Source organism: Microtus ochrogaster, chromosome 15, assembly GCF_000317375.1.
Source record: "Microtus ochrogaster isolate Prairie Vole_2 chromosome 15, MicOch1.0, whole genome shotgun sequence".
Taxonomy (NCBI): Eukaryota; Metazoa; Chordata; class Mammalia; order Rodentia; family Cricetidae; genus Microtus; species Microtus ochrogaster.
This window is the reverse complement of record NC_022017.1, coordinates 43,976,680-44,004,225: the sequence shown is the minus strand read 5'-3', so window position 1 is coordinate 44,004,225 and position 27,546 is coordinate 43,976,680. Positions and strand designations below refer to the sequence as shown.

Here is a 27,546-nt window from a genome sequence, read left to right as displayed (position 1 = left end):
TGTTCTAAGGATTAAATAGCGACCAGCATACACACGCAAAGCATCTAGTAAATGCCACCCTTATGATATTGGTTTCAACACTCCTGAAGTCTACCCATCCACATAGAAACAAAACAGGATTGTAACATTTGACACAAAAGTCAAATCTTTGTCGGTGGGGGGGGGGGAGGGGAGGCTAAATGAAGCGATCAGATCTCCTGCAGTCGTTATAGACAGTTGTCAGCTGCTGGATGTGGGTGCTCAGAACTAAATTCCATCCTCTGTGTACTCTTAACCACTGATTCATCGTTCCAAACTCCTTTTGCCATTTTATTTTATAGCGAGAGTCCGTTGCATGTTAAATTTTGAATCATTTAAAGATATTCCTGCACAGAAGCCCTCATGCTGTCATATCTGTGGGGTTTGCACCTTGAAGATGCAGACCATTCCAGGGTCACTGGCTTCCTCGCACTGGCCTTTCCCATGCTGTATACAACCTGTTACCCAGTCAGAAGCAGGTGGCAAATGGAAGCCTGGCTTCTAGAGACGCTGCCTAAAGTAATTGCTCATCAAGAGGAAGTGGAGCCTCAAAATAGGAATTGCTTCCTTAAGGTTTAGACAATTTCCATGGAAACAGCCTGCAAAGTATACCTAAATTTAAAGGACTGGGGGTGTTGGTAAAATGACCTGGAAGGGCATAATAAGATAAGTGACAGGGAAGTGTTGAGCTGGTGACAATTTTAGTGGTTGGTTTTTGTCCTTTCAGTCCTTTCACTATTCTGGCACACCCTAATTTAGGGAGAAAAGCCAGCGTCCTAATTACTTTTCTTGTTGTGGTGATAAATGCCACGACCAAAAGCAATCTGAGGGATTAAAGGGTCTACTTGGCTTATAGGTTATAGTCCATCATCAAGGGAAGGCAAGGCAGAAACTCTAGGCATGACGCTGGAAACAGAAACTGAAGCAGAGGCCTACAGGAAGCTGCTTGCTGACTTTCTCTGGATGGCTGGCTCAGCTTGCTTTTTTGTATAGCCCAGGACCACCATACCAGGAGTGGCCCCTTACACAGTGAACTGGGCCCTCTCGCATCCATCAAGAAAATGCCCCCATAGGTGTGCCCAAAGGCCAGTCTGGTGGTGGAGGTAATTCTTCAATTGAAATTCCCTCTTCCGGGGTGAGGGGGGGGCTAGTTTGTGTCAAGTGGACAAAAATTACGCAGCTCAGACATCCTCTGATTCTAGTGTCAGATGCAAGTTGACAGGATTCTGAGATCATCGGTATCAGATGAGTCGGAGAAAGACAAGACATGATCCGGATTATAGCTACCAACAAAGCTCTGAACAGAATCCTGCTAAGAAGCAGACAGATTTTGTCTCCCTGGTGAGAGAAGAAAAGCCACTCCGCAACCAGAATCCCGTTTTTTGGTTTTTGGGTTTTTTGGTTTTGTTGTTGTTGTTTTGGTTTTTGCTTTGGGGTTTTTGGGGGGCTTTTATTTAACCAGGAAAAATAACGCCCCCACACACGCCCCACTCAACAATAACCCGATCAAAGCTGGCAAGCCAGTAAAAAAAAAATGTTTACATGTGCACTAATTTAATCTTAAATAGGAAAAACTTTCCAAGAAACAAAGGTTACCAGAGAAATGGAAGCCCTAGGGGCGACCTTAATTATTTTTTTTAACTACTTCCTTCTTCCCAATCTAAGAAAGTAAATGCTAATAGGGGTTCCCCAGAGCCATGGTCACCCGTCAACCCTCAAAGCCAGTCTCCCACTCTAGACTGGGTCGTCGCCTTGGACACCCTGCAGCACACCGCCACCTGTTGCTGTCTTGGCGCCCCGAGCGGAGTCGCAAGCGGCCGCTAGAGTTCGTTCTAATTCCCCGGAGCAGAGCTAGCTGAGAAGCCCCGATGCGACGCGCCTGCTTAATCCGCAGGGTGGGAGGCGACTCCGCAGTCTCCAGACCCCAGGCCCTCTTTTTTCCTCGAATAATTCCTAGTGTCAAATCTGGGTTCCAGAACTCGGCCCTGTCGCCCACGGCGAGCTCCAGAGCGCCCACCCCGAAGAAATTCCGAAGCACCCCCAGAGACTATGAAAGGGACACGGGGTCATTGAGAACAGGAATGCGCAGCGCAGACAGGTTGCTGCGGGAGGTCCCTCAGCGTCCCTCGGATGCTCTCTTAAAGCGTTTTAACCCTGCCCTGTCGCCCTCAGAACAGCAGCCGGGTCGCAAGTTCACGGTTCCCAAGGCTGCAGAGAAAAGACGGGCGGCGTGCATACACAAACACACACACACACACACACACACACACGCACGCCACCCGAGGGTACTCTGAAGCCTAGGAGGAGATCGCGTTTGGAGACCCCTCCCGCCGGGAACGCGGCTGTCCCAGCTTCAAAAATGACCCGTCTCACTTCCGCGGGACTCCAGAGTGGCCACCACAGGCGTGTACATTTCTCCGAGTCTGAGAATCCCTGCAAATTTGGGCTAGACAAGTTTAAGTCAGCTCCCCCGGAGTCTGTTTGTTTACGGGTTTGGAGGGAAAAAGTTTGAAGATCTTTAACCAGACTGAGCCCAGGCGCGAGCGGAAATCCCCAACAAAAGTGATCTGACTTCAAGTGGTTATATAAGTGGGGGCGCCTTCTTCCCCGCCCGACTCCCAAGTCCTCTCATTACTATTCCGGGAGTAAAATGCATCTCGCTTTCAAAAAAAAAAAAAGTTTTTAAATATGTCATTATTTTCTTGAGCCGGAAGGCGGGCGAAAGAGCAAGCAGAGTCCAGCGTGTGTGAGGACCCCACCCGCGTTCTGCCCCCACGCACTGCAGGAGGACGCCGAGTCCCGGGTGTTGCTGGCGCTGGGCAAGCCCTAGCGCCCTGCGGTCCCACGGTCCGCCACTCCACGTGGTGAGGATCAACAGTTTGTTGAGCTCATCAGTGACACCTTGAACTTTTCATAAAGAAAATGGGTATTGCACCAGGAGGGTTTGACCGCGGCCGCGCGCCGGGTTGTGTTCAATAATGTTCAGTGATCTCGCTTGCGCCTCCCCCACCTCTTCCCGCAAAAATTCCATCGAGTCCGTTACTGGACTCGGACTTTTAAGTTCATTTACTGCACACACACACACACACCCCCGTTTGGCCACTCATCAGAGCCTGTAGGGCCAGCCTCCCCCCACCCGCAGTTCCCTCCTAAAAATGACATTTTGCCGGCGTCTGCCGAGGGGCCTGAATTTCACTTTGTAACTTTCTGCGGAACCCGAGCCCGGGTGGCAGCTCCGGTGGTGGTATCGTATGCAAATACGCATGCTGACGTTACAGATCATGTGGGTTTTGGCGTAGATTCCCCACTGATCGAGGCATTTTTCCCCCTTTTTTCTTTTTTTTTTTCTTTTCTTTTTCTTTTCTTTTCTTTTTTTCTTTTAAAAATTTCGGCCGACCGTTCTCCGTACGGAGGCTTTTTCTGTCTGTCTGTCTGTCTGCCAGGCTGGCTTTCCCCACCACCACCACCTCTTTCCCACGGAGCCCGAGTAGGGCGCCGGGTGGGGAGTGGGGAGTGGGTGGGGGGAGCCAGCAGAGTTCCATTTTGGAACGCCCGTGCCTCGTCTCCGCGTTCCCAGCCCGGGTCCCCGCGTACCCAGCCCCGGCGCAGGTAAGAAACTTCGCCCCGGCGCGGAGCACCCGCAGCGGGCACCGCCAGCCCGGAGCCCGACACACCGGGCGCCCGCTACTCCAGCCCAACTTTCCCACCGCCGCGGCGGCTCCCGAAAATGTGTTGTTAATGGGACTTGGCTGGTTTAGGGATGGGGGTGCGCGGGAGGGGGTGTGCAGGCTTTTTTCTTTTTGCGGGTGGGAGGGAATCCGCGGATATGGGGTGAAGGGGGACGGAGATTTATTTTTTTTTTATGAAATAGTTTTGATTACAAGTTTGGGTAAATGGAAGCCAGACCGAGGAGGAGGAGGAAAACATGTCTACGTTTCCCTATGTCGACATAAGCCACAAAAAAATATGGCGTCCGCTTTCGACAGGGCGTTACGTAGACCCGACTCTGTTTTTTATTTATTTATTTTGTGGCCGGCTCCCTGCCTTCTTGGCCAAACTGCGGCGCATTGTGCGAGCCGGGCAGGTCCCGCGGGGACTCCACCGGGACGTGGCCCCGTCTCGGCGCTTTTTGGCAGCCTGGGGGCTGCGTGTAGCTGCTCCCCTCCCTCCCCCGCTCTCCCCTCTGCTCTCCTCTCCCGGTGACGATTCGCCGTAATGTGGTGGCAGGAAGCATGACGCCGTGTTGAGGCTGCCTCTCCTCGCGTCGCTCCCGGTGGCTGCAGGCGGCCGGCGCGCGGTGCGGGCGGCGGACGAGCGACCTGCGGGCAGGGCCTGAGCGCGGCGCTGTGCCCACGCCCCGCTCAGGTGCGCGGGGAGGGGATGCGTGGGGCGCGAGGCCCCCGGGGGCTCTGCTGTCCCCGGCCCGCCCGGACCAGCCCGAGTCTCAATCAGGTCTCCCGCCTGAGTGGCCGTGGCGTTTTCCAGTCTGTCCCACAAGAGGTTAATCATTGCTGGCGTTGGAGCGTCTTTGTGGCTTCCCCAGGACTTGGGATCCGGGGCTTTGCAAACTTGCCCTTTCCCTAGCAGCTTTGCGGGAGGCTGAGAAGACCAAGAAGCTCGGAAAGTTGGAAAGCGGGAGCATCACAGGAACGTCTCTTTGGCCTCCTAGCTGTCCTGAGCTCGGGAGGCGGTGGAAGAGGATGAGGAGGGCTTATCAAACAGGGTGGGTGGGGGAAACCTGTCTCGGTAGCCAAACCGTGATTTGCCCAGGCTTCCTTCCACCTGACTGATTGGCTTCAAAGCCAGTGGGTCCCACTGATGGCCTTTTGTTGGGGGCGGGAAGGAGGAGGGAGCACCCCTCCCCCTTCACAGTCACGGCTCAGCTGGGGCCCCAGGCCGCACTGTCCTTTTGAGTCCCCGAGTTCTCCATTTGCTGCTCTCTGAAGGTTTCTTTCTGGGAGTGAGTAGCTCCTTAGATCTGAGGCCAGCCCTGTGTGGAAGCAGGACTTGGGAGACATATATGCCTCCATGTGACCCCTGAATGGCTTGGACTTCCCACAACAAGCCTCTTAAAATGCGCTCTCTACTGCTGCCTTCTCTATAGAGTAGAGCAGAAATTAACACCTCGGAAGCGAAGAGAGAGAGAAGAGTGCTGGGAGAGTCAAGTCAAAAGGTGATTTTCTGTTGATAAGGGCCTGGAGTCTAAGCAGTTCAGGCCCAGGGCAGTAATGTCAAAAAGCATTTGGATGACGTCCAAGTGGAATAAATATCTTGTTAAATGGCCTGTTTAATAGTAAAAAATAGGCTAATGGAGCCGTCAAGTGGTTCCGTGGGACCAACATAAAGGTTTAAGTTTAAAGCGAAAGTCACATAAGGCTGTTTGTTTACACATGTTCTTTTAAGGCTAGGGGGAAATCTAAAACTAAGATTAAAATGTGTCCCTGACAGTAATCAGGTCTGTGGCGTGTGGAAATATTGTTACTTTGTAAATACTCCATCACTGCTGGGCGAACTTGTACCTTGCTTTCCTGTAGGGTTTGATGTAAGCTAGGGATCCACCTGTAGATAATGGCACTTAAGGGGAAAATTCAGAAGGCCAAAGTTTTAGGGTAAACTAGTGACTCATCGTTTAAAGAGAGAGGAAAAAAAATAATCACATACACTGAAAACACTGGATTCCCAAGATGAAAACAGATGATCTTGGCTTGCCCAGTGGTGACTGTATCCCAGGTGGTTACAGGGGCACTGTGCCTTTAACAACAACGGGGAGGGGGGGGTATTTTGGTGTTTGGTAAGTGTTGCTAGCACTGTTATAGTATCTAGGCCTGCTGGATGGCTGGATGGTCCTGCTTTATCATGTAATTTTCTCCATTACCCCACATGCCAACCATTACTCTTGTCTTCAGACATTGGTTGAGGAAACAGAGGTGAAAAAGGAACATTTGGCCAACCCACGGGGTGCAGTGCAGAGTCTGTGCTGGAGGCCAGGCTGACTTGACAGCATTCATCTCTGGTGACGGAGGTCACTGGGGTGACAACCCAAAGGGTCAAGTGCAGGCAGGACGGAGAGCAGTAACTACCGCCCTGGGTCTCCACTCAGGAATGCATCTGGATTTCATTTGCTTATTCGTTTCTTTGGCGACTACATGTTGACGTATTTATTCGTTCAGCAGTTACACCATTCCGACTACTCATAAGAGCCCACGGTCGTTAAACATTTTTATAATGCCAGACACTCTCCTGAGGGCTTCAGATGAGACTATGTTGTCTTCAGGAGAGCCAGGAGAGATCACAGAGGCTCTCGTTCTCTAGAGATGAAGAAGGGCAGGCCTAGAGAGGTCAGCTCACTTGTTGACCGACTCCTGGACCAAACCGTTCATGAGTCGAGAGTGTCAGCACCTACACCAGGGATACCTCCACTACTGCAACACACTGCATCAGACATTGTGGGGATGCGGAAGGGGGGAGGGGGCGAGGGGGGGAGTGCGGCAGAGCCCCTGGGCTCAGCACAAAGCTCTGCTCCACACTAATGGAGATGCTGGTGGGATAAAGACCCCCTACCCTCTTGGAGTTTGAACAGACAGTAGGAGTGCTCATTAGGCCCAATCAAGCAGAATTAAGTAAGAGCTATGACTGAGAAAAAGCAAGTATTGTGGACCACACGGGAAAGTGGGATTGTGCTCCTCCGAGGGGCTCTTGGGGACTCTCCTGGAGGGGATGGCTTCTAAAGTGACCCATGAATGAGAAAGAACAATGCCTGGGGAAGGATGCATAGGATAGCATTGATTCAGCTGCAGGCAACCGAAATCCTGAAGACCACATGATTTATCCAGCCCGGGACATTTTTGTGGGGACCGGATGATGGCTCAGCTGTGTCTTTTCGTCCTGCGTGTGGGTCTTAGGCCTGAGGTTTATGGAGATAGCTGTGTCCCTGGGCCCCAATCAGAGCTTGGCTATGTGGTGACCCAAACGTGCCAGGGAGAGCTGAGCGAGTATTTTTAGTCAGACACATTACCGCCGTGAACATGATGGGGTTCTGTTTGTTAGGCAGAAGATGTGAATTAGCAGGTAGAGTGTCTGATTTCTGAGAGAGGAAGTGGAAGAAAGGTATTTGGGTGGTCCTGGAAGCTGTCTGCAGTCTGGGAAGTGGAGAGAGGGGTGCAGAGAGAGTCGTGCAGGAGATGACGTCAGCTTTTGCTCACTGTAGAGGTTGTTGACCATTACTCTGTAGGTGCCAGGAGCCACGGCAGGCTTCTGGACAGGGACTGTCATGTGTTTAAGCCTGCAGAGTGTGCCTGGTACAGACAACCTTGCTTGCTTCTCCCTTGACATAGAATGAGATCAAGGAAATTTTCAGACAGAGGCTAATGATGTCTGGCCGGGGGGGGGGGGCAGAGTGCAATGAGGGGGTGCAACGACAGAGTGTAAGAGGGGAGGAGAGATAGTCTTTAGATCCTGACAATAAAAATCTACAATTAAGCCCCCGTACTGAAGAGAGAAAGACAGGAGAGTTCATGAAACTCCCTGACCAGTCAGTCTAGCTCAATCAGTGAGCTCTGGCTTCATTGAGAGACTGTGTCTCAAAAGATAAAATGGAGAATGACTAAGGCCCAACATTGCCCTCTGGCCTATACACGCATGCACGCGCGCGCGCACACACACACACACACACACACACACACACACACACAAAACCACAAACCAGTAATCCAAAATTATTTTGAGGCACTTCAGCTGTTCCAGGAGGTAAGCAGCACTCTTTTCACAGTGATTCAGTTCACAGAGCAGAAGCAGCTGGACAAGGGACCTCTTTGCCAGCTAAGCGTTATGCTCATCTTCCTGGCCTCTGGGATTCCTGGGTCCTAGCCGCAGCTCTCCTCTCCCCAGCGGACTCCTTTTAGTCCTGGCCCTCCCCCACATTGCTTTAAATCAAGAAGGTGGCAGGATTGGCCCCAGAGCTATATCAGCTTCCACTTGCAGGACTCCCCCAGCAAGAGCCAGGCTCTCTAATTCTTTTTGCTCACACACTATTAGCCTTTTGCCTTTGGGCAGTTACTTGCCTCTCTGAACCCTGGTTTTTTTCTTTAAAGCAAAACCACTCATAGCTGCCATATGAATTATTATTGAGCGTAAAAAGCTTATAAAAGAAAATATATTGTATACATAATATATAATACATAGGGTATATTATATATAATGTATATAACAGCACTGCACCTGATACATTAGCCTACTCAGCAAACTGTCAGCACCATCATCATGCAGAGGTCACTGCAGCCACCTCTAGGAAATGACTTCCTTGTGTGACCTTGTAATTAACAAGCTCAGGGTTAAGCGTCCATCAGGAACCCTGCCTGTCCCCATCTCATCGTGCGTTCCTCTCACCAGCCCTCTTCCCAGAGCACTGGCACTAATTCTGCCGCAAATCTGAGTGGCCTCGGCGATGACAACCCTGATGAGCCTGGTGCTATCATGGGCTCCTCCTGTGTGGAATCACGGTCTACACCCAAGCAGAGCAGTGCTGAGGGCCACAGTGCTGTTCACATGCCCCCTTGATAGGCACCCAGATGGCCATTGTGTGTGGCTCTCTGAACTGGAGGAGGGAGGAAGAGAGAGAAAGAGAGAGAGAATAAGACGAGGAAATGTGGTCCCATTTCCCCTCCCAACCCTTCTGTAAAGCCCCCACCCTACGTTGAACAGGTTGTGATATTAAGAACATCCTCCTACAAGCTGTTTCCTGTTCTGTGCTTGTAGTCGTGCATTTAAGAGGGGCTGATTGGCAGTGGTGTGTGAGAGAGAGACCCCCAAGGAGCAAAGCTATCCTAACAGCACTACCTCCATATCCCCCCAAATTTCCCCCCCCCCCCACGAAACAGAGGACAGAACCAGAGCCAGCAGCTCTGTGCCCCCAGGGAGGACAGTTTACTAAAAGCCTCAGCTTATACCCCTTTAGGTCCCTGCCACATGCTCTACTTCCTAGTACGAGAATGTTCCTGGAGATCAAATCTAGTCACAACAGTCTTTCACAGCAATAGCATTTAACACAGAATGCAACCGGCAGTGAATGAAATCTGTGTAATATTGATCCATAGGCAGTTTGATAGTAAGGAGTGTGGCCCAAGTGGTAACTTTGAAGAAAGAGACTTGTGGGTGTACCTTTGGGGTGTACGGGCTTGGTGTGGGATGGAAGCGTTACAGGCCTACATTGCATTTATCTTGTGTAGGGAACCAGTAAAAACCCCAGGGAACTGTTGGCCATTCAGTATGAGGACCTGACTTTCATATCCCGGGGGCACTGGTGTGGCCAAAAGTGTCAGCTCCTTCTTTGTCTGGGCTGGGGGATCCTTCCTGTTGGGGTCTCAGGACCCACGTGAAGGAGAGAAGCTGTTGACAGCGTGGCCTGGCCTGGCTGGGGTGTTATGCACAGAAGGTCCTGGGTACAAGTTCTCTTTGGTCTCCTCGAATGCCTGCAGCTGCAGCTGCTGAGCTCCAAAACATCTGCAGAATGTGGAGGGGGCCTAAGAAGTCTAAGTTAAAGAGCAGGCAGCATGCATGCGTGCACGTGTGCGTGCGTGTGTAACTGCACACAGGTGACAGTTTCAAACTAGTATTGCAGAAAGGTACAAGAAAAACACTCCCCAGTGGGCCAGCTCTTCTCCTCCCCACCCCCCACCCCAGCTTTGTCAGCTCTGCCTCGTGAAACCGAACACATGCAAAGCTACCCGCTCACCCAGACACACCATAAGTCCACAAATCAGTTCATCTGAAAAATGGCAGTGGCTACTGTGTGCCAGACACCGGGCTGAATGTTTCCCCTTTATTCTGCCACGTAGTGCAAGCAGGAGGGGTGGGTGGAGAGGTGTAAATGGCCCTCTGCAAAGACAGGAAAGCAAAGCTCAAGGCACTGAAGCCCTGACTCAGGAACACAGAAGGGAGGGAGAATCAGGTTGCTTCCTGGGATCAGTTTGTCTCTAGGGTTTTCAAGCGTGTGGACAGACAAGCTCCCGGGTAGCCTGTAGGGGAGTGTGGAGAGAAGGTTTGGCTTAGACACACTGTGAGGCTGTCTATCTGGTTGCTTTTCTACTGCAGGGGTTTAGGGGATGGGCCACCATGTGAACCCGTGTGTGTACATGCATATGGCTACGTATAAGAATATGGTCAGAACTGGGCTTCTAAATCTTCACCCCTAATCTGTAGCATCCTACCACCCTGCTCCATCAGCGTCTGTCAGATGCTCTCCAGGGCCACTGGACTCTCTCCTTGACCTGGACAGAAAGAATCCCAGTGAGTCAAACTCTTCAGAGTTGGGACCTGAAGAGGAGCTGGGGCCTCAAGGAGAAGGCCCAGCTTCGGCAGCCAATGAGGAGCAGGAGAGGAGGGAGCAAACATGGGGGCGGGTGTGGAGAGTGGCTGTGTTGCTGTTTTTATACAATAAAAGAGGATCATTGTAATTGGGAACCTTTGAATCATAACACGTCTGCCCATGGCTCTCTCCAGCTGCAGAGCCATTTAGTTAAATAGCACACAGAAACCGCCTTTCAGCTGATATTACATCCCCGCTGTTCTTAAAATATGAGGCAGGGCTGAATCGCTCTAGCAACAAAGCCAACTCAGGCTCCCCCAGCCCCTGGGCCTACCCAGCGTCCCCGAGGGAGCTCCGTGGCCTGTGGAGGATGACGTGTTAAAATTATTTTTCATTTGAGCTTCACCTCTGCCTTCCTAGAAACAGATTCTTGATGATGTCTGCACACCGCCTGGCCAGAGCCTGATGTGACGGTCAGGTCGTGGCAGAGGATGGTCTGATGGGAGGAAGAGCATGCCTTAGTACCGCTTGTTGGGGTGGGGTGTGCTTTGGTTTTTGCCATTTGAACTTTGGTTCTTCCTACTTTCCTCTCTTTCTGCGTGTGTGTGTGTGTGTGTGTGTGTATGTCTGTGTGTCTGTGTGTCTGTGTCTGTGTGTCTGTGTCTTTGTGTCTGTGTGTCTGTATGTGTCTTTGTGTCTGTGTCTGTGTGTGTGTGTGTTGGAGTGGATAGTGGGAATATATGGTCTGGAAACTGAAAGCTGGGAAAGGAGGCTTTCCTCTATCTAAGGCATTTCAGAGAAGGGCCGAAATTCAGGCGAGAAGGGACTCTCCTCTGATCTCTCCAGCTGAGACCTCTGCTCCTCCTGATTCTCAGGACCTGCCTTCTGCTGTCCTCTGGGGAACTTTGTGTTACTAACTTGATTCTGAGCAGCCAGGGTGCTGCAATCAGAAACAAATAGACTAGGAAAACATGCAGATTTCTGGCCATTTCCAAGTGCCAGGGTGCTGTAAAGTGGAATGGGCACTATCACTTCAAGGGTGAGTGATGGACCTCCCAGCAGCCGGTATTGTCCACAGCGTGCAGCTGGACAGTGTCTGTCCTTGATACTTTTAGAAGCAGGAACCCTGGGCCTCCAAGTATATACCCTACAACCAAGTGAAAGGATGTTCAAGGGGATGAGTTTATTATTGGGACCCAGGAATGTTCTAGATAAGAGAAACTTTAGAAGCCAGACCTGACGCAGTGGCACACACCTGCGATCCCAGTGCTGGGAGGCAGACATAGGAGAATGACGTCAAGTTCAAGGCCAGCCTTGATTGAAAAGCGAGTTCCAGGCTATCCAGGACAACAAAGTGGCATAGTGAGACCTTGTCTCAGGAAAGGAGGGAGGAAGAAAGGAAGGAAACTGGAGGATCCAGCCTGGAGTAACTGAGGTCCAAAAAGCTATGCAAATCAGCACCGGATCCAGCCATCCTAGGGGAGTCCTTTCAGGCCTTTCTGCTTCCCTGTCTTTCCTAGCACTTGCTCAGCACCTGCCTGAGTGACAGATCAATGGCCCTGCTCTCAGGAAGTCCACCCTGGGTGGTGCTGAACCACAAGCATGGCTCCAGTCCACATAGCTACCCCGACCGACATCATGAGTACAGTTCTAAGTGCCTTTCGGACACCCCAAAGAGATATCAGCATTCTGTCTTCTGCGTTTGACCAGCAAGGAAGCACACATAGGAAGGCCTTTGTTCGAGGGTTTTAGAAACCAGGCAGACAGGCTAACACACCATCTACCCTTGGGACTTGTAAGGCCCCAGGCACTCACTGAGTCTCCTACCCTCTGTGCACCTGTGGCTTTACAAAGCGGTCAACACCAAGGGCAGAGCCAGAGCTCAAACACAGCTCTTTAGGATCCAAGACCCGCAGAGTTTTATCTCCTCCAGGCATGGTGCATTTGGTGAGACTCCCAGGTTTGTTCTTCAAAGTCTCCTAAAAACCAAGGGTCCTTTGAGGAAGCTGGAGAAACTGAGCAACAGGTGCTTATTAGCATAAAAATCATAAAGTTTGATGGCTACACATTGTAAGTATGGCCTCTCTTCCTTCTTTTTCTTCCCTCCTCCCTCTCTCCTTCCCCGCAACCCTTCTGTCTTTCCTTTGTCTGAAACAGAGTGACAATATGTAACCCAGGATGACCTTGACCTTGAATGCACACCTCTCCTGCTGGCATTAGGCAAGGTGAAGCTAATCTTCTAAATTTGCCTTGTTGAGGTAGGACATATTAAATTCACCTATTTAAAGCATACAACACCACTCTACAGTATATTTACATAACTTTTGTAGCCATCACCACTAGGCAACTTTAGGACATTCCCATCGCCCCAGAAGTGAACCCCAGGCACCCATAAGCAGCTGCTCTTCATCTCACCTTCTGAGCTTCACCCCAACCCTGATCGACTACTCTGGACTTTCTGATCTATGCCTTTGCAATCATATAATCTGGAACTTTGTATGTCTAGCTTCTTTTACATGGCTTGAAGCACTTGAGGGTCATCCACCATCCAGTGTGTATCCGTGTTTCTTGCCTTTTTATTGCCAAATGGTACCTCACTAGGTAGCTATGCCATGTTCTGTTACCCATTCACCAGCTGATGGCCTTTCGTGCCTCCTCCCAGTGACCCGGCAGTTTTCTGGATGGATGAATCCAGAATCTCTTCTAACCTGTTAGGCCTACCCCAGGAAGTATAAGAAATTTGCGAAAGCCGCTGTGAACATTTGTGCACATATTTTCATATGTACACACAGTTTCATTTCTATTTGTTTTGTTTTGAGACAGGGTAGCCCAGGCTGGCATTGAACTCACAACGTAGCTCAGTCTGGTCTGAAACCCTTGATCGTCCTGCCTCTGCCTGCTTGGTTTATAGTCATGCACCGCTATGCCTCTTGGCTGTCGCTGTTTCTATTTCTTATGGGCGCTTCAGTACAGGAATACTTAGAGGAGAAATTGCTACATATTGGCCAACCGTTGATACTGTCCTTTGGTCCACTTTACAAGTGAGGAAACAAAGGTGCAGGGAAGGGAGGGTCACAATGCTGGAGTGTAAAGGAGCAGGACTCAACCTTCAGTCTGTCTAGTGACTATCCAGGACCAACACTGTAGCAGAGTAAATAAAATATCTGGTGCGTAAAATTTAAGGACGCACCCACTCTTGACTCCAAGAATCATAGGGCTAGTTAGCACTAGAGAAGCACTGCCTCCTTAAATTTGCCCCATAAGTTCCTAGTTTTCCATTTACCTTATCTTGGTTCTCAGTGCTGGGGAAGGTGGGGGAACATAGGCACGGCCCTAGAGATACTAGCTGGCACTGTGGTGGTGGCTGACACATCTCTGACCTTATGTCCTGAGAAGCTGCCTATTAGTCACTCGCTGTAGCTGAAGGGACATCCTGATACCTTTCTCTTGTGACCTGAAGACCCATGCTCACGGCATGAAAGAATGAGCCACCTCCCAGTGACCAGGCAGTTTTCTGGATGGACAAATCCAGATTCTCTTCTAACCTGTCAGGCCTACCCCAGGAGGTATAAGTCCCAGCTACAGAGCCACTTCTGGCTCTTCTTTAACTTGTACCTTTCCCTGCTGGGCTATATATGTGTTCTGAGTCTAGCTCTGTCATCTCCAAAGCCAGAGTGATGCTTCTGTGCTTCCCAAATGGAGCAAACACTGATAGATGGTACCTTTGGGGTCAAGGTAAGCCAGCTATGGGATGCGGTGGATTCTTGTGGAATGAGCCCCAGTGGTGACCTCATTTGTCACCTTCTCGGCCTCCTGGTCTTTCACAGTTGGAGTGTGGAGGGGATACATAGTCTATAGGAGGGGACTTGGGGGATCTACTTTAAGATGTCTAGATAAAGGAGAGATGTATCATCAGCTATGCAAACCACTTGAAATGATAGGAATCCTGTTGCTCAGTTTAGCACAATGCCTCATAGGTCCTGTGTGTGTGGCTTAAAGTCACTCTTAATAACAGAAGCCCAAGGGTCCTACTCAGCCTTCCTGCTACTCCTCCTAGCTCTGGCCCAGTACCATGCCTAGCACTTAGACACTAGAGAGCAAAGGCTATCCATATGGAGGGTCACCTCTGCTTTGCACTGTCCCCCAATGGTAGATCCCTGGGGAGACCTCAAGCTAGAAGAACTCCGGGTGTTTCTCCTTTGATTCTCTCCCTTCCCCCGCCGCCAGAGCACCTAGCCTTGACCGAGTGGTTGCTCAATAGTTATTAAACTGATAAGCGGAATTGGATCCATGAGAGTTCTGCATGTGTGCTGTGTGCATGTCGACATGGGAGAGTGACCTAACGCTGCTTCTCACTCCACAGAAATGAATAGAAACTTTCAGGCTGCTTCTTTTTTCACCTTCTTTGCTTTGTTTTCAAATAAGAAGAAAAGAGTAGGGGCTGGAGAGATGGCCCAGTGATTAAGAGCACTGGCTGCTCTTCCAGAGGACCTGGATTCAGATTCCCAACACCCACGTGGCAGCTTGCAATTGTCTATAACTACAATTCCAGGGAATCTGGCACCCTCAAACAGACATACATGCAGGCAAAGCACCAATACATGTAAAATAAGAGTAAATGAATCTTGTTTTTTAAAGAAGAAAAGAGGAAGTCCATCGGGAAGGACTATCAATCTGTCACCTGTCACCAATCTCCCCCTTCCTGAGCTCTACCGAAATGTGATTTGAAACTCCCAAATCCATGTCTTTTTTTACTAGTTCTCTTAAACCTTCCCTGGTCACTGGTCACCCAGAAGTCAAAACCCATATGCTCCCAGGGGCTTGGCAAGTCCTGTGGAAGAGTGCAGGGGTAGAGTATAGACCAATAGGGTGTGATGCAGAGGTGCCAGGGTGGGGCTGGGGGAGCTCATGCCTTAACCCTTAGCATAAGCCTAGTTCTTCAACTGAACTCTCCAATCTTCCTGTAAAGGAAAGTAACCTCTGACCCACAGGGTCAAGTCCAAATTCCTCCCCCTAGTACACTGGCTGTCTTGGAACAGATTTCTTCCCGGCAGGCATATTTTGCTCTAAGTCTTGCTGTGGTATGGCCCATTTCAGCTGCCCGAGATTAACCCCTGAACCCTAAGTGCATCATCACCTCTCCCTTTTATTGTTTTGCACATGGGGCTCCTGCCCCAATTCCCTAAACTTGCAATGTCACCTTTTCCTTCTGTGATGAGCCTTGTTTCTCCCTCCGAGAGGCCAGTGTGCCCTGAGGAAAAAAGAATTGTCACTTTATGGATTTTGATCTGTTTATGTATCTGTCTCCCTGAAGGAGGGAAAAAAAATGAGTCACTTTTCCACCAGCAGGGAGAACTTCCTGTTTGTCTGCGTGCTCCCAGGACCAGAGCAGGGCTGGCCCACTGCACTGGGGATTAAGAATGAATGGCTATGCAGCGTGCCTCTATGGCTGCCGCAGTGAGCAAAAGGCTATCTTTGGAATCCAGAGAGAGACTTCCAGGAGGGTCCTGCTGGCATGGCACAGGTGCATAATGAGCTGTGCTCGCTGCTGCCCCTGGTGGCAGATCTTTGTCAGAAGCTTGAAGGACTTCTGGGCTGCTTCCTCTCCGGGAGAGCTTTCCATGACTCCTAATATTATACTTGCAGAAATGGAACTTGAAGCCTAATTCTAACTTAGGCTTGGGGTACAGCGAAGACTGGTAGATGACAGTATGGAGAGGTGTGATTCCAAGAAGCTGAGGCAGGAGGATCGTGAGTTCCTCTGAGGCCACCCTGTCCCCAAACAGTCCAAAACAAGATCAATTCTAACGGTATCAAATAGGGAGACCAACGTGCCGGATGTCAGCCATTAAACCAAGCGTGGTGCATGTTACACTTTATTTAATGTAATTTAAAACTACCCAGTTTGATAGAAAATTTACGCCCATTTTGCGTAGGAGACAGCTGAGGCTATAAGACACGAATCTGATGAATTGCGCTGGAAATGGCAGAGATGGAGTTTAGAGCCAGATGCGAGTAACATCAGAGACAAAGTTCTCTCCTGTCACTCTGGAAGGACTGTTAGGATTCAGTGTCTCACCCTTAGCGATAGAATGCGAAGACCAGCCCTGTCTTCCCCTAGTGTGGCAGGCTTCATTCATGAATGACTGCAAGATTTGAGTCAATGACAGGAACATATTCGCTTCGCCAGAATAAGTACTTTTGGGCATCGAGGCAGCTCCTTGTTCTCAAGATACTCTTGTGGTTGTCACCTGTCAAAAGAGCGGGAGGGCCAGTAACCTTACTGGACTAACCTGTGTAGCAAGAAAAGCTGTGAGGATTGCAAGTGTGTGTGTGTGTGTGTGTGTGTGTGTGTGTGTGTAATAGTGGCTAACAGAGCATTCTTCAGGGAAGGGGCATGAAACCCTGTGATGGCTATTTTCAGTTGTGTACTTGGCCCCAAGTGGAAAAGAGTCTCAAGGAAGAACTATCTAGGTTGCATTAGCCTGTAGTCCTGCCTGTGAGGGTTAACTGGCCCATCCTGTATTGGGGTGGTATCATTGTATGGGCCGAGCCCTGAGCTGTGTAAGAGTGGAATAAATCGAGCTGGTGGGTGAGCATACACTCATTCATGTCTCTCTGCTCTTGACTGAACGCGGGGCGTGGCCAGCTGTCTCCAGTCCCGCCCACCTTGACTTCCCTGCTCTGACAAGCTGTGACCTGGAACTGTAAGCTGCAGCAAACCCCCCTTTAGCCCTAAGGTAATTTCAGTCAGGGTACTTACCACGCCAACAGAAATAAAACTTGAGCAGACTCCTAGACTATGAAGCATGTGTCGCGGTGACAGATGACCCCCACTGTCCCAGGGGCTTAGCAAACCAGGGTCTTTCTCTCAGAAAGTCAGTCCCCTGAGGAACCACAGCTCTCCACAGAGCCTTATTTCAAGCTGTGGCTTAGGAATCCAGGCTGCCAAGATTTTATGGTTGTGACATTTGAAGCCACTGGCTTTCTGGCTGCTGGAGCAGAGGGAAAGAAAAGGGACACAAACCCGCTTTCAGATTTGCCACATCTGCTCCCACAGGAAGCCTGGACAATGTTTGGTGTGCCTGACTCTTTATTACATAATACAGAGTCTCTGCCCACAAGAGCCTTAGGCTTGCCTGTGTTGCTCCAGCAGGCATTACCTGCATCTGCTTTGCTTTGTTCTCTGTGTGTGCTGAAATACTCCACAGAGGTCTCTTCTGCCTCTGACAGGCCCTGCTCTTCTAGAATTAAGACATGGCCCTTGAATTAGGAATCAGGACCACAAAGACCGTTAGCAGCAAAGCCCAGGCCTATACGGATGCTCCCAGGCACTTGGTCTGGGGCCTTCGGTAGCTCTAAGACAGCATCCCATTTCCCTCTCAGTGATATGTAGAGGAGCCATCCTAGCAAAGTCAAAAGTCACCAAGCATTTCTGTTTTGTTTTAATGTATTACCTATTTGCCTTTCATGCACACTTTGGAACATGCCATAACAGTTTAGTTTCGCACTGAGCAGTCTGTGCGGCACAAAGGTTAACATTCCATGTGTTCCCCATGTACTGCCAAACACCAAGGATGCTGAGCATCACAACATTAATGCTGATGGCCCAAGTTCACCCCAGCCGGCCCTCAGTGGGCAGCCCCTCCACAGACGACTGCTGTAACTTGTACACCCCACCCATGTGAGGTCATTATATTTCTCTCCTCCTGAAAGAGGCCCGGGGAGTCTGCATGGAACAACTGAGCAAACGGAGATTGAGAACAGTACAAAAAAGTATAGCTAGGAAGAGTAACAGCTGCACCTCACTGTGTGTGTTTGGGGGGGGGGTTGGCCTGGCTGATTCTAAACCCATGTTCTTTGCGAGTCTGTTAGGCGGTACAGAAGAGGCCAGGGCTTAACCCACAGTCCTCACGAGCTTTCTGCCCATTCCACTCCACCCAGCCATTCTAGGGTCTGACAGAAGTGCTTGAGATCATGGGTGCTTGACTTAGTTCCGTGCATCCCTGTAGGGAAACAAGGTGTGGCGGGTGCCACACTCAACGTTAGGCCCACCGCAATGGCAAGTGAGATATTTCTCTCCAGCCACGTTTGTTTATTTCTCCGTGGAATTTCTTCAAAGGCCCACTCCCAGCACCGCAGTCAGGGATGGTTGTATGTTCAAATTTGGCTCTGGAACCTCACCTGGCACGTGGACTTCACATGTGCAGCAAGCACTCAGAAGATAGAGACAGGTGGATCTCTGTGAGTTGGAGGCCAGCCTGGTCTACAGGGTGAGCTCCAGGACAGCTAGGGTTACACAGTGAAACCCTGTCTCTAAAACATATATATATATTTGAGGACATCCTGGCTACAGAATGAATTCTAGGCCGACGTAGGCTGCATAAAAAATGTGGTGTATGTGGTGTGTGTGTGTGTGTGTGTGTGTGTGTGTGTGTCCTGTACTTATTAGTATGAGTCTGTGCAGAGGCACATGCTGTGAAGACTTGAGGTGTAAATCAGGAGTCTGTCCTTCATCGCCCCCGTTATTTTTTGAGACAAGAAATTCTTAATGGAGTTCATCAACTTGGCTAAGCTGGCTAGCCAGTGCTCTGCCCCAACTCATTGATGGGGTTATAGACATGTTCTGTCTTTTTACTTGGGTTCTGGAGATTCAAACTCAGGTCCTTGTACTTGCGCAGTAGATCCTCTGCCGACCGAGGCATCTCCCCAGCCCGAAGTCCATCTCTTGTAATCATATGGTGTAAGTTTTGTAATTCACTCCCAGCTAGTGAGACTGGTTTAATTACCCAGCGCAACAGAGGCCTTGGGCAGCCATCAGAGTCTGTGGGGAGTCAGACAAGGATCCTCTGGTCTAGGCCTCTCTAGCTGGCAAGCTTAAGCAGTTTGGTTACATCCTCGAGTATGGGAAACCGCCTTATTCCTGAGATTCTGTGAGAGTCCTGTCAATTTGCCGCGCCCCCACCCCAACACCTTTGCTCTGAAGCAACTTTTGAGACCAGAGAATGCTTTTGCTTCTTCTTCTAGCCCAAGTAGTACAGATAGAAACAGTCTGCTCTGCCGTTTATGGCCTTGAGGGCCACAGACGCTGGTCACTGTTGTATATCTCCTATCTCTGTCGCTGTCCCAGCCTGCTCTCTTCCTCTCTCCTGGATCTATATATCATCCCATAGCCAGAATCCTGGTGGCCCATAGCTCTTCTGCTCTGTTAGTCATCCCTAAGACAGCTGGTGACCTGCCTGTAACCCTGGGCCTCTACAAAGACTAGCAGGAGTATTTAAGTCCCAGACAGCACAGTGAAGCCCTCAGGCTGCAATGGCCACCCTTGTGGCAGGGTGGGCGTTCAATGCATATTTGTGGAATTTCTCGGTGCTGATGGACCCATGCTGACCCTTATCTGAGATATAGGCTGTTGGAGACTTGGCACACTGGTGATTTGTCCTGGCAACAGATGAGACATCTCTGTACCACATGCTGTTGGTAACCCCCAAAGGCAAAACTCGAGATAATCATGAGAATAGCTGGTGGTCATTTCTAAGCCAAGGCTTTTCCCAAGAGAAGGCGGAGAGGAAGGAGGTAGTGGAGGAAAGGGGAGAAGGACAGGAGGCAGGCAAGAGCAGAGAATATCCTCCTCGTGTCAGATGCATGTCGGGGACTTTCTGAAAGTTGTGGAAACAAACCTGAGCCCACATCTGGAATGACTCTGCACGTGTAAACAGGTGCACACATCTGGGCACTGCTGAGGGATCTCGGCACAACTTTGACCCCAGCAGACACTGGGAGTGGCTTGTCTCAGGAGTTCCCATTTACAGACACTCCACTTTGCCCATCCGTCACGACTTTCAGCGAATGAATATGCTATATACATTTATGTGGCATTTGGTGGTTTGTTTTATAGCAATCCCTAAACATCCCTAATCCTAGGTTTTCAGTGGTTCTTTATTGCTAATTATCTACTTCGTTGTGGATATCTGTAATGAAAGTCTCAGGACATATTGGGCAAATTATCATTTTTAATAGAACAATTACTTAAGTAAACCTACTCCTGCACCTCCCCCAGGATGACTCCTTCTGCGAGAGGAGATGAGTTTTGTAGGTTGAGCTTGACAGCTTTCCTGATGGGCAGGATTTTGATTTGGGGCTTATTATATTTGGGGGAGTCTGGGGACCCTGCGGGTGTTTCTATTTCAGAAAGCAAATTCAGAAACTAAGGGCACACAAATATTTGATGGACCCCCCTCACCCCCAATGCATCTTTGAGGCGGGATGCCGCCAATCCCCCATTCTTTCTCTGTTTGGATGTGCTGTCGTAGATACACATATGGGCTGAGAGAAGTCCACACACAGGCAGGAGCTGGGAGACCGTAAGCTACCTGACTCAGCCATCCTCCTGCTGCTGACTTTGAGCTAGTCATTGACCCCTTTGTAGCCTCAGTTTCCCCACCTGCCTTCCAGGCTCTGAGTCATGTTGCTCACAGCAGGTTGGGTTGGCTCTGCCCCTTCCATGTCGGCAGGCTTCTGGCAGGTGTGACTGACCTATCAGAAGCCTGTTGGCTCCTGGGTTCTTGGGAGCAGCCTGTCGACTTAAGCCTTTTTGGAATTCTTGTAGGAGGACTTGCCTTTCCACCTAAATTGCCCCTATGGAGTGGAAGCTGTCCTGCCGTTTCTTTGGAAAGCCCACAGAGTGCTGAGCAAGCCGGCTGCCTTGCATAGCTTCTGCAGGTCCAAGCCAGTGCGTTCCAAAGTAATGTCTGCAACTGATTTACGGAGAAGCTGCTGCGGAGGGAAAAAGAAAGGGTGGCTGGGGGGTGGGGCAGGAAAGGGCTGGCAGGTTCAGTCCCAGGGCCTGGATGGAAAAGTGAATGGGTCATGGTAAGGGGAGGGTGCATGCGCGCTGGGGAGCTGGGGAGCTGGCCCCGGCGCCCTCCCTCCTCCTCTTCTGGAATGCAAAGTGTATTTACTGCCCTGTGGCTCCCAGTTCCTCTCAGGAAGTCATTTTTTCCAGGGCTAGAGGAGCCGAGCTGGCCATCTCTCCTGAGAACTTCTCCACTCCCCCAGTTAGAACTCTTGGGGATCAAGGGGGCGGTGGCTCAAAGGAGGCCTTTGGAAAAGCAAGGGCACTGAGCCAGAAGGTAGTATTGAGGATATATACGTGATGGCCCTGGCCTGACCTTGCCATCGTCCCTCTTCTGCTGTGGGACTGGGAAGGAAGTGAGGATAGAATGAAACCAGCTTAGTAACTGCAACCTTCTCCCTCCCCTGCCCACAACAAACAGTCCCCAAGGACTCTCTCCAGCAGAAGCAAAGCCGCTCAGCTGCGGGGGGGGGGGGGGGGGGGGGGGGGGGGGGGGGGGGGGGGGGGGCGAGGAGGGGGGGTTGGGGGGGAGAGGTTGGCAGTGTATTCAGCAGCCATTTTTTATCTGGTTCCCACTTGAGAATCAGGGATCTTCCTCGCTCCTTCAAAGGCTTTTACTGGAGCTTTCTCGATGTGACATTTAGGTTCCACCTCCCCCTTAAACAGAGTTCTCTCTAAAGTGTCCCTATCTCTTGTCCCTCTATCCTGCATCCCATAGCCATGCCCAGGACTGCTTGTTTTGGATGGGTCTTTGTTCTTGAGCTGTCCTAGGCGGCAGGTGGTGTTTAGGAGCAGCGCTAAAACCCTGGGTGCCAGAGGTACCTCTCCCCCAGTTATGATACCAAGAAAAGTCTCCAGATGTGTCCAAAGTCCCTTGAAAGTATGAAAATGTCCCTCTCAGACCCCTAGGCCAACTTTTTCTCCAAGTCCTTCCGCTCTCAGGAATGGTCCTTATTTTCCTCTTGACCCTAATATTTGTCCCCCTGGCAGCAGGTTCCACGAACCTGGGAAGTTTCTAGAAACCCTATACATACCTGGCCCCACCCTAATAATTAAACCTGACATGCTGGGGTGTGGGAACTCTCTGAAAAGTGTCCTGAATCAGAGCAGAGGCCGCCTGGTAGGCTCTCTGTCTCCCTGGGGTGTTGAGCCATGCCAGAGAAGGACAGCATGGTGGGCTTCGGGTCACCACCCTCTCGTCAGCACTTAGACTGCTTGGGGCCTTGAAGGGACTCAAGACTAACACGGAGCGAATGAAGGGATGTTCCAGAAACTCTACCCTCACTCCTGGGTGGGTTCTCTTTGGGGATCGTTCAGTTTTGTTACTCATCCTACAGACATTCGGTGTCTGCTGCTGTGCTGGGAGTGGTGGCAGATGCCAGGGTGCAAAGAATTGGAAAGCGTGACCCCTTCAAAAGCCCCTGGTGTCTAGGCGCCCAGTGCGGATAGCAGTTAGAATGCAGGACAAGCTGCCCCCCCCCAACAGGCACTAGACACCCCGCACCCACGCTCACATCTTCACACTTCATCCTCACAGCTCTTCACAGTGAGGTGTGGCTGCCGTTTCCCCCGCTCTGGAGTTACCTAATGCCCTCAGAGTCACCTGAGGCTCTGCAGCCAGCCTGGATGCAGAACCAGCACTCCATGACATGACTTGGGGACTTGGGTTCCCCAAGTGCAGGGTGGATGCTCACAGGAATCACCGCAGAAAGTCACCCCCTGCACACCCCAAGCTCGCGTCAATGCTCTGATACCAAGACTGTCTAAATGTGGAAGCAGACCCCAGAGCAAAGACTGCTCTAAAACAGTTCCCTGAGAAAGGAAGGAAGGAAGAAGAAAGCACAGGTGTGGACCAGGGAGCAGCTGGAGGAGAGAGAGATCCCAGACATGGCACACTGTAAGCAAACAGGTCACGATGCTGGAGGACTAGAGCTAAGTCCTGGGCACCACAGGACAGTTCTGGGACAGGTGTGGTACTTAATCATGGCGCTTCCGTGGGCCTTTATGCTTCAGTCTTCCCATCTGTGGAGATGGACACAGTCAGGCTTCAATACAAGGATGCATTCGCGAAACCTCTTAAACATGACCTCCACCATGGAGTATAGGGCAGCAGAGTTCGGTACCCAACAAGAAAGACGTGATGTACATAGGATGCGAAGAGTTGATGAGCTGCTTCATAGGCAGGGTCAGACAGGATCTACAAAGAGGCAAAGAACCAGGCTATAAGGCTGGAAGTTCTACCCGAAGGGGCCAGGGAGGAGTGGGCCGGGGACTCGGAAGAGTGGCCGTCCCATTTGAGAGTGGGTATAGGCCACTATTGACCCATGCCTACTGAGGCCAGACTCTGTGCTAGATACATCCAGACATGCAAGCTACACTCGAGCTGAGGGCTACCCTTGCCCCATTTGGAAGATTGGAAGCCTGAGGCTCAGGAGGACAGTCACTCTTCTGGTCTCACAGTGGGAGCACAGAGCAGGGATCTAAACCCAGATGTCTTGGACCTTTGACCCTCTCATCTCACCCCTTCCCGCCGGCAGAGCTCAGCCAGGAGGTGGGGGTGAGGCTGCTCCAGCAAATGGCACAGAGGGTCAAGCGGGCAGGCAGTGGGTCTGCCCTGGAGCAGCTGGTGAAGGAGCTGCGTATGCGGCCATTGTTAGATCATCAAGGCTGGGACAATGCCTGGCTCCGTGCAGGCAGCCTCCGATGTTTTCCAGTGAGTGAGCCACTGACCTATTAACTACAAATCAGGACATCACTCAGGCCCCAAACAGCAAATTCTGAGTAATAGAATTGAAAGTAATAGCCCTTTAAGCTTCTAGTAATGGAGAAAATGGTTTGTTCCTAAGAGTTCTGATAATGTTATATATTTGTTGATTCAGGGAACCCTTTTATTACATTCATTCAGAATTCTAGACTGCATGCAAAGAAAAGCAAAAAAAAAAAGAAGAAAAGAAAATCACAGTCAGGCTTATAGGTAGAAATAGCAAAATAGTGTTTTGTGTTCAAATTGATATGCGTGGTGACCTTGCACTTTAAGTGGAGCGCTTAAAGCTCCTGCTTAAGAGCAGCTAGACAGGGATCCATGGAAACTACATGGAATGCCCGCAAACAGGAGCAAGCTCACAGCGATGACAATGATGCCTAGGGTGTAGTGTTAATGGCAGGGCCTCTTGCTTCTCACATGAGCCACCCTGGCCCTTGGGACAGGTCATTTACCTTGTTCCAGTTTATTTACCCATCATAGCATGGGGCTCATAATTCCACCGTTACATACGCGTAAGACACTAAGGATCTTTCTACAAGGCTCCTCCTCTATGTGAGGGCTGCACAGCTATATCCAAAGACTTCTGGAAATGTCGGGGTGAGAGACAGCAGTGCCAACAGTGAGGGGGGCTTCTTATGCTTTTCTACCCACAGCCCCTTTCACCAAGAGTTCTTTATATAATGCCCAATATGTATGTATATAAAATAGATACGCAAATTGAAGTTGCTGGATAAATCATAAAGAAATGTCTCTTACTACAATTCTTTATAATATTTACATTTCATATAATACGTAAAAACAAACCACATGCGAATGAGACAGGTGTGCTGGTTTATTTTGACATAGCCTTAAGAACTCAGACCCTGTCTGTGAGTTTGATTTTGCAGAACATACAACATCTTCAACGTTTTTCAGCTATCATAAATACATAAGACTAAGTGACAGGCAGATGTTTAGGCCATTTCTGAAATCGCTGGGAATCCTGTCTTAATCCCAAGCCACAATTCAGTTAATATTTTTTTCATGAAACCCAAGTCATCCACTCAGATAGCAATTTTTAAAATCAAATACCCTAACCTAGCCCAATTCAAAGGTATTGTAATTTGATACTTCTATGCTGAGCAAGGCTGGCAGGGAAATATTAAAAGCTGTTTTCTGTAAATAAAACATTTTGTTTCTGTGAGAGCAGAAAATTCACATGGACTATAAAAGACACAGAAATTCGCCACGTACGGAAACTGTAATATACAATAATCACAAATAAAGCTGGGTGTTTCGAGCTGTGTTTGGTATGCCACACCTGTGATGCCAGGCATGCATGTTGTGTTGCTTAGAACCAAGGTTGCAGGGACACCCTGAGAGAAACAAGGGTGAGTGCAGCCACAAACACCTCATGTTTAGTACACGTCTGATTTGAATTCACCTTTGGTCATCACACATGTTCAGAAACCCTTTACTGTTGCTGATTTTTTTTTTTATGTATCAGTTATGTGACCCCCTTTGGGCCAGTGACCTATAGGTTAAGAAACTGAATTCTCAGAGGGTGGTGCCTCCGTTCGGGAGCAATCACAATAATCTGCAAACTCCTGTAATTCCTAATCCAGGACTCGGGACTACAGCTGAGGCGTCAGTCACAGAGAAGGGAATGGTGTACCAGTTACCAAGCCAGCGAGTGAATGCCCTCAAAAAGATCTGCACCTGGCTTCCCGGGGCTGCCTCTTGTAACAAATGCTTAGCAATGCAGACACATCTTCTCAAGGAGTCACAGTAACCAGGGAGCAAAGGGAAAACATTTCTTATAAAAAGCTAGATCTGAAAGGAACCAGGCTGTCTGTGTCTTCCTAGCTGAGATGGTAACGGATGCCACGAGTTCCATCCTCTCAAATGAGAGACAGGGCGCTTGGAGATGCTAAAATCATGCTGCATTTGTACCGAAAGAGCAGCCAAGTTTGCTGTTCCGGGAGGAGGGTGAGCCCGAAGTATCTACATAAAGGTCTCACAGGGAAAAGGACCCTCACCTGCATGTCTTCTCGGGGTGTTATTTAGTTGCATCCACCCCGAGGGCTTTCAGACAGAAGATGACCCAGAGGCCCTGTACCTTCTGGCAGGCATGGATGTTGTCCAGAGCTTGTGGAGAGAGGCAGATGTGAGTCTGGCTCCTGCCCCCAATCCCTCGCCAGCTGGGTGACCTTGGTCACTCTGTGTGACCACTTCATCATCCTTGAGCCAGGGGTGTGATTGTAGGATCATCCTCTAGTCTCTCGGAAGATTAAAGATATTCTGCTCCTAAAGAGGTCCTAGGCTAAACATTAGTAGCAACGGGGGTTTAGGAAAGGTGACCTTTGAGGGAATGTGATGGAGAGGAGTCGGTTATAAACAGGTGGGTTTCGTTATAAACCTCCTGAGCCCAGGCTTGTATTTCCTTGCTAACAGGCATTTTTAGTCATCTTGAGAGATTATGCAAGTCTAATACTACGCACGGTGCTTAGCAAGTGGTAAGACATCAGTAAACAGAGGCCGCTCATTGCCATGCAGCCAGGGGACTCGGCCGTCACTGTTTTCTGAATGGTGCAGACAGGAACTTGGGGGTTCTCTATTTCAACTGCTTGCAGCCCTAAAGCTCAAGCCTTGCATCATGGGAAGGGGAACACATGGGCCTGAGCCAGGTCCCTCTTGCAAGTCCAGACCTCTGATTCCTCCCCACCTGCTCCAGGACCATCTCTTCCCCACCCCCAGTTCCCCTCCTAAAGAGGGTCTGTGGGTGCATCCCACAGTTCTGACCTAGTTGGAACCTTTGCCACTGTCGGCTCTGGAGCCTAATCCTGGCCCTCTAGGCTGTTTCTAAGGCTGTGCTGAGGAATAAAACAAGCAAAAAAGGGGTTGTGAGAATCCAGCACCGGCTTGCCAAAATCAGGCAAGAGCCAGGTTGTCTTCATTTTTTTATTTATTTTATTTTTTTGGTTTTTTGCGACAGAGTTTCTCTGTAGCTTTGGAACCTGTCCTGGAACTAGTTCTTGTAGACCAGGCTGGCCTCGAACTCACAGAGATCTGCCTGCCTCTGTCTCCCGAGTGCTGGGATTAAAGGCATGCGCCACCACCACCCGGCTCTTGACTTCATTTTTTATACTGTTTTCGGAACTGCTGAATGAGGATAAGGGCAACAAATCATGAATCCTTGCTTTTTATCAAGGTGCTTGAGAAGTCTCATCCTCAGCCCCTTGGGCAAAATGATCACACCATAAATCACAGCTGGATCCCAGTGAAATCAGAAGGACTGAGACACAGCTGTTTAGGAATCTGAGGTCTCTGGATTTACTCCCATTCTGCCCATGTTTTCATCTGTAGCTTGTATGTCCCTCCGCGTTATCTCATGAAGTTGTCCGGCTTATCAGTCTCAGAACTTTTGCTGCTACTTGTGACCTGTTACAACAGACGAAGTCTCTTTACAATCCCCCAATATCCTCGTGGTAAAACCGTAGGAAAGGAACTGCCTCCTTGGCCTGTTTGGATGATTGAATGCTTGGCCTAGTGCCTGAGTTCTTAGAAGCATCTGTGGCCAGAGATGTCCTGAAGTTAGAAGTGGTGGTGGTGGTGGTGGTGGTGGGC

At 50.0% G+C, this 27,546-nt stretch overlaps 1 protein-coding gene across 1 annotated transcript in view; it reads left to right on the top strand.

The window, feature by feature from the left end:
- The first annotated feature begins 3,152 nt into the window (after positions 1-3,152).
- The window catches only part of Zhx2 (zinc fingers and homeoboxes 2), a 137,663-nt gene continuing 113,269 nt past the window's right edge, over positions 3,153-27,546 (top strand). Inside the window, exon 1 of the mRNA XM_005354596.2 lies at positions 3,153-3,627. The gene's annotated coding sequence lies outside the window, so the exon portion shown is untranslated. The remainder of the gene's footprint in view (positions 3,628-27,546) is intronic.